We start from the raw sequence: 12,111 nt of genomic DNA, 5'->3' as shown, positions 1-12,111 counted from the left end.
GAATAAATTGCTTAACTATTAGAAAAGTTGATTATATTATATCAATAATCAGGCAGTATATTATTATATCCAGGCTTTTTGATCAGTTCAAACATCTTCAAAAAGTAACAATGTACAATCCCAAAAAGTGGTTACAGCTCAATTCTTTTTACTGCAAGGGAATTACCTTCGTGCATTTACCTTGACACGTCCTCTCTTTCTCTCTCTCAGGTATAAATTATTTACTCCAATTCTACCAGTCAAAATACCTCTAAATGTAAATGCCAAACAATAATGAACTCACATAACCTGCTTACCTGTTTGTTGTTAGTAGAGCCCACAAAACCTCAAACATCTCAGAGAATGAAAAAGCTGCTTGAAAGATGGAAAATCTCGATATACACATCCCATAGTATAGTATAGTATAGTTTCATAACAACGGGACATCGCTCGGAGAAAAAACGTGTTTTTACATCCAACAGAACTTGTTACTGATTTTTGTCTCTAAATGCTTTCCTTTATAATACTATTGTACAGAAGCTCTCCAACCAGTGAGGGACATATTTAGGCAGTGCCACATACTGTCCACACTGGGGCACCAGTTCTCTGTCAATAAAAACATCACTGACGGTCTCAAGACTGCACAGTCTACATTATACCGAAAGTGATCAAAAAAAAGTAAGGCCTTGGTTGTTTTTATACAGTGAAAAAAACTGTTTTTGTGGGCATAGTTTTCCTGTTTTTTTATGCATGAAACATTTAGTGATGCAAAACATGACAATTATTTTCTAGTGTTTCTAGTTTTTCAGTGTTTCTATAACTGACTGATTAATATTAAAAACAATCTTAAATCACTGTCCTTTCCTCTGTTAAAAGAGTTAGTGTCTTTTGTGATTCAGATTTATGAGATTTTTAACTTGAGGGTATCTCACCAGGAGTGGCTGCTCACTCCAGGTTGGTGTTTAATGAACGGGGATTTAAATAAATGGATAAACAGCACCAGCACTGAAACATTTAAAATTGTATGCCCCCCACCCCTTCTTTCTTCCTCAGACCACAACAAAGTCACAGTGCGAAGCCTAAAAGTGTCTCCAACTGAGAGAAATCACCCAATTAATATCTAATACCAGTAATGAGTGAACAGGGGAAACGGGATTTTAAATGTTCTTAGAATTTCCTAGAGCACATCCTTATTATCGTGCATAAATGTGCAAACATCTTTTTTAAATCCCTTCCTCACAACAAAGAGCCTCGTGATGATTTCGGTGTGTAATTCCTCTGTGTCTGTGTTGCACATTTCCCATCATTACAACCTCATTTCTCCAGAATGTTTGTCCTCATCTGAGTAATGTGGGCCACACCATTACTTGTCATTCATTTCCAGCTTTTCTTAATTGCCGGGTGAATTTGCCAACGAGGTCTGACTGTGCAAAATGAGAAGGGCATGTTTGATAATTACAGCAATTTACCAGCTAAAAGTCCTTTTATAGTCCACAAAGATCATTTAAGACACAAGTGCTGTCAGGGCAACTTGCTGGCTGTTTTAGTTTTGACAGAGAACAAAAGAGGAGATTGAAGCTGTGCGTGAGGGCTTTATTGTGTGACTGTTTGACTTCTGCTCTTTGTATTGACTAGTTTACACTGTAACATGATTTTCTGTAATAATATATTAAGTGTGTATGTGTTTCATTTTGTCATGTCTAAATGCAATTTACTTAAATGAAACAGAAAAAAAAGACCACAGATTAGATTCATTTATTCCCACTGACCACAAACCTCTCAGTTTAAAGGGACATGTTGTTTCCAGTCACTATCTAGACATGATAATGTAGCTCAGCAGTGTGTTTTTTACAGTAGCAAAGGGTCTGACAGCCATGTATCAAACACAGAGCACACAGTCAAAAATTGGAGTTTCATCCATTCTGCACCTGATCAAATCAAGTAAATTTTTTGAACATGTTATAGTAATACAGTGAACAAGACTATACTACTATAACATGTTGGAAACTAATTATTATTTACTTGAATTAAGTGCAGCAAAACTGACTTTTTTTGTTTTTTCAGAGTAAGGATCTCCAGAAGTCTGTGTTAAGAAAGTGTACCTAATTACGTGTAATTTGATAGGACATGTAGACAGCGTTTGACTTGTGATAAAAAGAGCATTTTCTGGTCTGCCACATTTTGGTTTTGGTTATTTGCAACAAAATACAGTTTAAATGCAAAGTAAAAATCTTTTAGATACCTAGTAATGAGGTGGAAGCTGTTACATTGCATTGCAGCCTTAAAGACAATTGTGAAAGCATCACAGGGACACAGACATCCATTTGCAGGCAATTTAGAGTCACCAATTCGCCTACAGTAACTGTATGTGTGGAAAGGGGGAACTTGTAAACTCAACACAGACAGGCCACAACCAGCCAGACCCTGTTTCACCAAATTTGGAGCAACACAATTGACCAATTGGGAGTTGGCTCTCATTCTGAACTGATACCAGGTCTGAATATTTAGCACTTTGAACTTAAAGGAAAGGTGTCTTTTCCCTCTATGTTTTCTTTGCAGTTTTCAAGTAGCAGTACTTTGTTACTGCACTTAAGCACATTTTCCACGTATCTGTAGTTTACTTAAGTAGATTTATTTATTATTTTACTTCACTACATCTAAGAACAAATATCTCTACTTTTTGCTCCACTACATTTCTAATTGAGTTGAGTTACAATCAAGTCTTTTTCTCACTCGATCTGAGTAGTTTAGAAATAAAACTGAAATCAGATCATATAGTTAATCAGCTTCAACCCATCATTTATGTCTATTGCCATTAGTTTAATAATTTGAATACCTAATTTAAAATATAAACCATGTACTTACTTACTTTTACTTAAGTAGAAATTTCCGCGGGTACTTTTGCCAGAGTACATTATTGTTTGTTTATGAGTACTTTTACTTGAGTACAATTGGTGAGTATGTGATCCACCACTGCTTTCCACAGTGTTGTGTGTGTTTTATGATCTTTTGTCCCTTTTAGCACATCATTAAAATGATAACAAACACTTATGCCAAAATATCAAACAAGCATTTGTCTTGTGTTTTTGCCAGACTACTCTGCCCATGGTCAAGAAGACAGTTTAGCCTCTGAACCACTGTACGGATGAAACAAACATATTCCCTCACATTTCCACTGTTCCTTTAAATCTCGCAGGGTAAATAAAAACAGGATGTCAAATGTCAGGTCAGATGTACATGTGCCATAGAAAAGACGGCCATTTTACCTCAGTCGGTCAGTCGGTCAGACAGTTGTGGAGACAGAGGTTGATGAAAAATGAACAATAACAGAAGGGTTCGTCTCTGGCTCTGTAATTACTCTACAAATCTCTGATTTCCCCTCCTTCATCTCCAGACTATTTATAGCAACTGCATTCCTCTTGGAGAATAAAATGATCTCTTTGAGACAGTACAATGCCAGAAATAACAGGTTTGGACAAACATTTGCTGAGGCGTGGTGGGCCTGGCTGACCATTACTGAGTTCCACTGCGGTTTGACTCTACTGTTTTTTCCCCCTCGTCCATTTATTCATCTGTTATTCTAAATGGCAGCGGGTTTTGCCCGGGGGGGAGCAGTGAGGGAGGTGTGTGTGTGTGTGTGTGTGTGTGGAGGGGGGGTGTTGTGGTGGTGAGTATGAAGTGATGGTTCAACAGAAAGAAAAAAAAGTGTATGAACTGAGATGAAATCACTTTGTATTAGAGCAGAACAGGGTGAGTGTTTTTTGTTTTTTTTTACATGGGAGCGAATGAACACACTCATAAACACACCGTCATGTCTGGGAACACTCCGGTGACTACAGAGCTCCCTCTTTGTGTTCCTTTTTGTTTATGCTGCAGTTGTATGACTTGTACTGGTGAATATGATCACAAAGATGTGTGGCTTTGAGGTGTAAGAGAAGTTTTTGTTTATGAAGCAAAAGCAAGACCGTATGGAGCCTGCACTGCATTCAGACATCAAATTCCAACACATTATACATAGATGGACAGTGGATAAATGATTGAGGAATAAGCTTTTAAGCCTTGCACTGAGGAGCCCTCTAAGTGTGTTATTCTTTAGAATACCACGCATGGTTACACGGTATCTTTTGACAATATTTTATTTTGAAATTCTTTCCATTGTCCTTTGTTACTGAATTGATGGAATGACTCAAACTGAGACTTCAAAATAAAAATGTCTAAATAAAACTGACTATTTTCTACTTGCTTCCAATGTTTCTGGTTTGAGGAGTGTGTATAAGAATGAAGTAGAGCACTAATTAATGGTCAAACAAAATATTTCTTTGAAGAAGCATCTCTTGATGCTGATGTCCCTACAGCAGCAGCCGACATCATACGATAATGAACGACTGGTAAATTTAATGGAACTGATACAGTTTACAACTAAACTAATTTTAGATTCAGATCCTTTATTTCTGTGTCAGTACACAAGAAAAAGCAATTCTGACATGTACAGTAGCAGTGTAATCTGTATGGAAACGCCCCATAGGAAGTTATTCAGAATGATCCTCTCAGAGACACATATGAAAAATCATTCACCTACTATACTGAAAACCACACATACATACACGTAAAATGTTTACACAACTGAAAAGCCGTCATAGAAACTACTGAAAAGCTCTTACACACACCAGTAAAATGAACTTATATACACAACTGAAAAATCTCCTCTCATATTTACATGTGAAAATCATTCACACATTATACTGAAACCTCTCATACACACGTCTGAAAAGTTTTCATAGACACTAGTGAAAATCCTTCAAATATTTTATTTAAACTCTCGCACACACACACACACACACACACACAGTGACACACACACACACACACACCCCAGAGGACAAGATAATTTCAGTTGAACAGAAAGGGGATTGAAAACAAGTGCATTTCAAAATACAGGCTAATGAGAGTAACAGCCTGAGAGTAGCCTCAGTAAAGCAACTGCAGTGACCCAATGCATTGCAGAGCACTAGTAAAAAAAAAAACGTACAACATCCTCTTCATTTCCTCTCACCTCAAAAAATAAAGTTTTAAACTTGAAAAACAAAGGGAATGGGATGAACATACATTGTGGCTGAAATATTTGCATGATATGTTCTTCTTTTTTTACTGATGGTGCAGACGCACTTAGCCTTCTGCTAGGCCAGCGGGTTGGGAACAGTGATGCTGAGTGGCTGTCTAGCATGTCCACAGCTGGAGTTGCAACAGTCGGCTGCTGTCCGGTTGTCGTCGCATTTGACAGGGTTCTGATTGTCTCTGCTGAGGCCAGTATGTTGTTAGGTAATGCAGCTGCTTTACTGAGGCTGCTCTCAGGCCGTTGAGCAGTCATCAGTGTGGCCAACAGTGGTTACTCTCATTAGCCTGTATTTTTTTTTTCAATCACCTTCCTGTTCCACTGAAATAATCTTGTCCTCTGGTGTGTGTGTGTGTGTGTGTGTGCAAGACGTTTAAATGAAATCTATGAAAGCTTTTCAGACGTGTGTGTGAGAGGTTTCAGTATAATGTGTGAATGATTTTCACATGTAAATATGAGAGGAGATTTTTCAGTTGTGTATATAAGCACATTTTACTGGTGTGTGTAAGAGCTTTTCAGTCGTTTCTATGACGGCTTTTCAGTTGTGTATGTGAAAGTATTTTACTTGTATGTATGTGTGGTTTTTACTATAGTATGTGAATGATTCTAATTTCATATGTGTCTGTGAGAGGATACATCGGAACAATGTCCTATGTCTTTGTTGCTGTCACAATATATTTAGTGTTTGTTTGAAAATCGTGATAATAATCCTATTATGGGTTTTGTCAGAGTAGATTTTGTGTTCACAGAACGCACAGCAACACTCAGTTTGCTCAAAGTTTGCTACTTTATAAGAGTTCATTTAAATAACTCCATCATTACTCACATATTGTTTTTGCTTCCACCAGGTACACAGGTAGTGCAGGTCCTGTCTGGCAGTCTGCTGTGTGCCCAGTCACTGACAGGTGGCAGTGCACCACGGTTGAGGCGTTGTGTCTTTTTCCCAGGGTGCATGATTCTATGGAAAGCCGTTTTACTTCACAGGTGTAAGAGCAAAAAGAGATTTGTGATGATATAATAGACCTTTTCCACTCGCCATGAAGAGCAATAGCACAGGTGTTGCTGATTACATTAATGAGCTCGCATGCATGACATCAGGACCCTGAATCGGAGGCAGCTGAAAGGAATTCAGTCATCAATAATATTATTCTTTACACCTGTGCTTCTTCCACTGTGATATGTCAAAATATCTCCTCTGAAAAAGGCTCATCAGGATGAACGTCAGAGAAATCATCTTCTAAATCCTTCTCAGGGACCTATAGCACAGCATGTAGCTGTTTTTGCCATGACAAATGATGCTATCGACATAGATGCACTCTCATGGGCAACTTATTATTTATTAAGTCCATAAAGGAGACATGTGTAAATCTCATTGTATCACATCAACATAACTAGTATATTGTCCCTTTCTTTGGGTTTCTCCAGCAGTTGTTTGCTCTTTTATGAAAATGCTTCACCACAATGGTGATGCATTCCACAGCGACACCCGATGATTTCTCTAAATGTAGACATATTATTTAGGGTTTTATATGCTGGGGCCCTGGCTATAGTTAGTGGGTGTGCATACACTGACCTATAATAAAGTAAACACACTCAACTGGGCTCTGGCCAGTGAACTTGAAGTGAACTGAAAGTTGTCTTGCTGTTTGCTTTTACCTCCGATAGAACCTTTGTTGCACATGACAGGTACACAACTGCAGTGCCACTGGTCTTTGGTTTGATTCTGGATCATCTGATGTGGACATACAGAGTGAGAGGTTAACTTCAGGAGTCTGTGACCATTTATTCCCGAGGGATAAACTAATGTTTCCCTTTTGCATCACTCTGAGTAGCACACACATTCGCCCTATGACCAAACTCTTTAGTAGGAGCAGCAATGTTCACACTGATTTTATCAGACATTTCAATCAGACCACAGATGATGCAGCAGGGTGCTAACAAAGAGCACTGTCACCCCTTGTGGACCTTTGGGGGCCTGTGCCACATCTGGACATCCCTCAGTTCAATAGAGTTTAATAATATACTGTAAGAAAACCTCAGCAGTTATAATGATACATGATGCGATTCCACAATTATCATCGTTTCATCTGGAACAGTTAGGAACCTAGAATTAAAACCTTTTATTGTAAATTATTGCATCACATGGAGCATTTTGCATTGAACGTTATAAAAAAGTCAAGGTGTCAGCACTTCACTTTACTTATTGTCTACAGCTTGGATCAGGCCTAAAAGTCATTTGGGAACCAACTAGAGAATTGCCAATTGTAGCTGTATTTATTTACTAGTTTCTGCTCCATGTGACATTTTAAATAATAAATCATTCATGGGGGAGAGTGACAAAGACCAAGGGACAAGTCAAGTCATGCTGCTATCATTTCGGATGCGGGATCATGAATTATTTGGCAGCAAGATAACACTAATTTTGCATTAGATTCACGGCCCAGTGCACCTGCAGATTTTTCACCCCCAACACACACACACAAACACACACGTACACATTTGTTGCCCTGCCCCTCCTGACACCCTGTTGTTTGTGTATAGTGAATGTAGGTCAGAAATTTGTGCATGTGTGTGTTTGTCTGTCTCTTTTTGCGTGTTTTTGTGTATGTGGCAGCACTGGATGCTCCATGAGCTACAGAAGTCTCCTGACACAACCACAAATATGAATCAACACACGCACACACGCACACACACACACACACACACACACATAATCCAGCAGTAGGTCAGTTTAATATTTCATTTGGCTGATGGACGGCGTCTGCTGCTCTGTGAGCCAAACATCATTACAACACACTAAGTGACTTAACTCTAATTAGAGCTGAAAATCACATTAAAGCTGCTCTGTGATACAGGAAGTAGCTCACCTTACATCACGGTGGGTTTGTGGGTCCTTGCAACTGTTCAATCAAATGTGTAACTATAATTGGTTCAAAATAATTACATATTAAAAGTCAGGAAGGTGAAGTAAACATTGCAGAAGAGTTGGAGATTTCAAATCTTAACCTACCTTATTTTATTGTGAAGACAATTAATATCATTTTTCCTTTTTTTCTAAACATTTTCCTATAAATTAGAAGCCATTTATCAGTTGTTATATGATTTGCTGCATTATTTGACCATGGTGCACCCAAGAAAAATGCACCAGAAGCACAGTGTGAACCTGTGTGTTTATCAGTATGATTTATGAATGATGAGGGAGTAAACAGCTTCCACTTTGGTAACATGCTTTTGCACTTTAGATGCATCTGTGTGTGTGTGTGTGTGGATGAATTGAAGGCTATTCTGATTCTCTTCGTTATAAAACTGATAAGATTTTGAGTTTGGACATAAAACTCTGTAATGTTGTGCTTTGTTAGACACTGTGCAGTTATTGGCCCAACATCTGTTCCAATCATACTCCACTGTCCAGCTGGAAAGGCCATAAATTCACCAGCCAAGTCTCCTTTGCTCTTATGTCTCTTCATATCACCACAAGCACTTCAACAAACACAAAACAACAACTGCCATTTACAACTTATCTACACTCTCTGCTACAAAGTGCCTCAGACAACACTGGAGCATTTGGGAAAACCGTCAGAATTGGGAATACACAGTGGTGATCCTAGGCTGTTAGGGGTCCCGGCCAATGAAGCACATTAAGGCCCCTCAAACCGACCTCCCTGTTGTTTTTCCTTCTTTTCTCATTTTTGCCTTTTTCATTACGCTGATGGTTAAACTGAACATTGTATGTATGACAGCTACCAGTAGCTAGCTGACATTCGATGCTTAAAGCCTAAAAGGGGGCCCCACTTGAGGGGTTTGATTGGGGGCGGCTTTGGCACACTGTATAGTCCCTTTATGGGAGGTTGTAATTGTCATTGCGAAATGTCCTGATAGGCTATCAATGGCCTCTCCTCACTTTTGCCTGGCTTCCTGCCCTGATGGGGCTATAAAGTTATATAAGACAACACTAGGACAACAAATAAGAAACATCCACGATTTTAATAATTACACCAGTTGGGATTTTAGGGGACAAGCGTGTGTTTCTGAAGACAGTTGAAATCTAAAGAAAAATGTGCTGCAGACTATATACAACTGACAGTCAAAGAAATGAACTCTTTCACCATGTGCTGGGAAGATTTCCTTCCCAACAAAGGTCTATTAAATAAATTAATTTGAAGCATTTCCTTTAACTTACCTATAGTGACGCAGTCTCTCTCCATCCGAATGAAACTGTCTTGGTTTTCTATAAGCTTCCATGTCTGAAACATAAACTTTTAAAACCTCTCAAACCACCTCCTCCATTCCCCTGCACAGCACCATGCTCTGACTCCATGGTGGGAGTCAGAGATGTCCTTGTTTTCTCCTCCCTCCATCCCTTCACCCCTCGCTGTGTTTATGCTGAACAGATGCCAGCACTGGGTAAAGTTCTCTCCAGAGGGGCTGCCAGCAGCATATTGGTTTATAATTAATGAAATTAGGGCCGCTGTCTGCCGAGGAGGCTTCAGTCCCAGTGTAGGATAGACTGCAGACTGCAAGGAAGACAGACGACTGTAGAGATCGAAGAGGACAGTCAGAGAGGGACAGATGTAGTTAGATCATTGCTGATCCACTGTAAGGCCACAGTGGTTAATGCATTCAGCATCTTCATCTTACTTATTAGTTTCTAATGACAACAGTCTGAATGTTTTTCTCCTATTAAAAGACGAATATCAAAATATCCTCCCAGGTTGTTTTACCAGGCTACACATTTAAACCTGTGTTATTAAGGAGCATCAATTCTATTTAAAGCCAAAGAACAGTGTTGCTCTGACAGATAAAATTAAGCTTGTTCTTAAGGTTAACTGGCTTCAATCTGAATAAAAGCAAAGAAATGTGTAGTTATTATCAGAGCTGTGCCCCAAATTTGCTTTGACTAACCAGAGTCTGATGATGGAGAACCCTTTGACCCTATGTAGAAATGAGTGCAAGGATTCAGGGAGACTTTCTTCCAAACTTATAGACATGCAGAGGTGGTAATATTCCAGAAAATCTTAGGTTATTTATGAAAACAACTGTATTAATCATGCGACATGCTTGGAAATCTTTCATTTGCTTTTGCAACAGAGCTAGTATCAAAAGAAGACACAAATGCTCCATGAAATGCAAAATAAAATGGCCATGCTGTACAAATACAGATGCATGTTAAATATTCATAGTTGAATTAATAATTTGGTGCATTTTGGATTAAATATTTAACATTGTTTAGTGCAAATTAGCTGACATTTATCAGCTAGAGTCTTGGCTCAGCCACTAAGAATAATGGTCAGAGAAATCAACTTTAACAGAGAAGATGTGAGAAAACTAATAATAGCAGTGTAGTCACAGGCTTTTTCACAGTGGACATTTTGACTCGTGGAGAGCACAGGTGTTAGTGATGTCGTTAAGGATGGCGTCCCGGTGAGCAATGAACAGCATGAACAATACCAGGGCCCTGAAACTGAGGCAGCTAAATGGAACTCGGGCATTATTAATTTTATTATTTACACCATGTTCAGTGATTTTCCCGCTGCAACATGTCAAAATGTCCCCGTGCAAAAGGCCTGTTGACGTTCGTGTGTGTGTGCTCCACAAATACAGACACTGGGGTGTGTGGGTGTGTCCAAGTGTCTGAAAAAACAACAATGACAACAATGCATGAGCAAGCTACACACACACACACTATTCTATTCATGCCCACTAAACTTATTTTAGTCACATGTGACCTCCTCCATTTAATCTAATTAAGAGTTTCTCAATCCAGCAGCAGGCCTTACTCCTGCTGTGCCCCGATGCAACCGGACCTTCTCCCTGAATGTGACCTCCAACTGCAGCCTCACCTCATACACCAAACTGTTCAAGGCTCAAAACTCCATGAAATGATCAACCTGTTGGACCTTTTCTGCTCCATGACCACACAAGAAAGGAGGATGCATGATGAATTTGTTAAAAGAAGGATATGCACAGTATAGGGGCGAGGTGCTTGGCAACATGGGACCAATACAGACCCTCAAAAGCCAGGACTTTGGAAAAGACTTCAGGAACTTGATGGCACAGCAGCGAGGTGCCGTAGGTCAGCAATAGAGAACAGAGAAGAACAGAATGCCTGGAATACTGCGGCTGATGAGCTATAGATGATCTGGAAACCAGACGGTGGCTGTTATTTATACAGTGGGGTTAAATAAAGGAGCAAGTGATAGGTGTGGTTCGATGACAGAATAAGGGGCAGGTGTGCAGGGTGTAGCAGGGTCAGGTGTCGGGCAGGAGCAGGCAACTCAAGAGGAGTGACTGATGGATGGATGGATGGACCGTGTGCCATCGAACACGTTGCCGTTCAGTGATTTCCATTTAAAATATTAAAGAAGTGTTTATTAACTAGCCATGTCAAGCCATGGTTTGTTAGGTCGGACTCACACAGACACGAGTTTGTAGAAGATTAAGTAAATGTGCACAAAACGTTACCAGCTCTCACTTCCCTGGAGCTTGATGCAGATCGGACTTTCATGCATCGTGCTGATAATGCATCTTGTTTGTCTCAAAACTTCACTGTTATGACATTTGTGTTCGATCACATTATAAACAGCCAGCGCATCTGGCTGGCAGTGCTGAACCACTAATTGTTGTAATTGTTAGCAGTTGTCTGGGCTGCAAGTAGGGACTGCCTGGTCTGAAGACTGTATGGGTGCATGTACGTGTGTACATGTATTCACATGTGTGCATATGGATATGGATCTATATGTACATACACACTATATAACATACACCTGTTTGTGCATGCAAGTAGATGTGTGCATGTGGTGGTGTGTCAGCATGGCATCTGTGTGTGTGTGTGTGTGTGTGTGTGTGTGTGATTACTACTCTAAAGACTTCCTTTCTGTGTTTATATCCTAGTTAAGCTTTAAACACTCATGATTAGATAGAGGAGAGACAGAGGAGAGGGAGCAGAAGGGGGAAGAGGTAGAAAGGACGAAATAATGAAGGAAGGAGGAGGAAGGAGGGAGTAATGAGAAATAGAAAAC

This window comes from Channa argus, chromosome 23 (assembly GCF_033026475.1).
Source record: "Channa argus isolate prfri chromosome 23, Channa argus male v1.0, whole genome shotgun sequence".
NCBI classification, from domain to species: domain Eukaryota; kingdom Metazoa; phylum Chordata; class Actinopteri; order Anabantiformes; family Channidae; genus Channa; species Channa argus.
The sequence above is the reverse complement of the archived record's forward strand: the minus strand, read 5'-3'. Positions refer to the sequence as shown.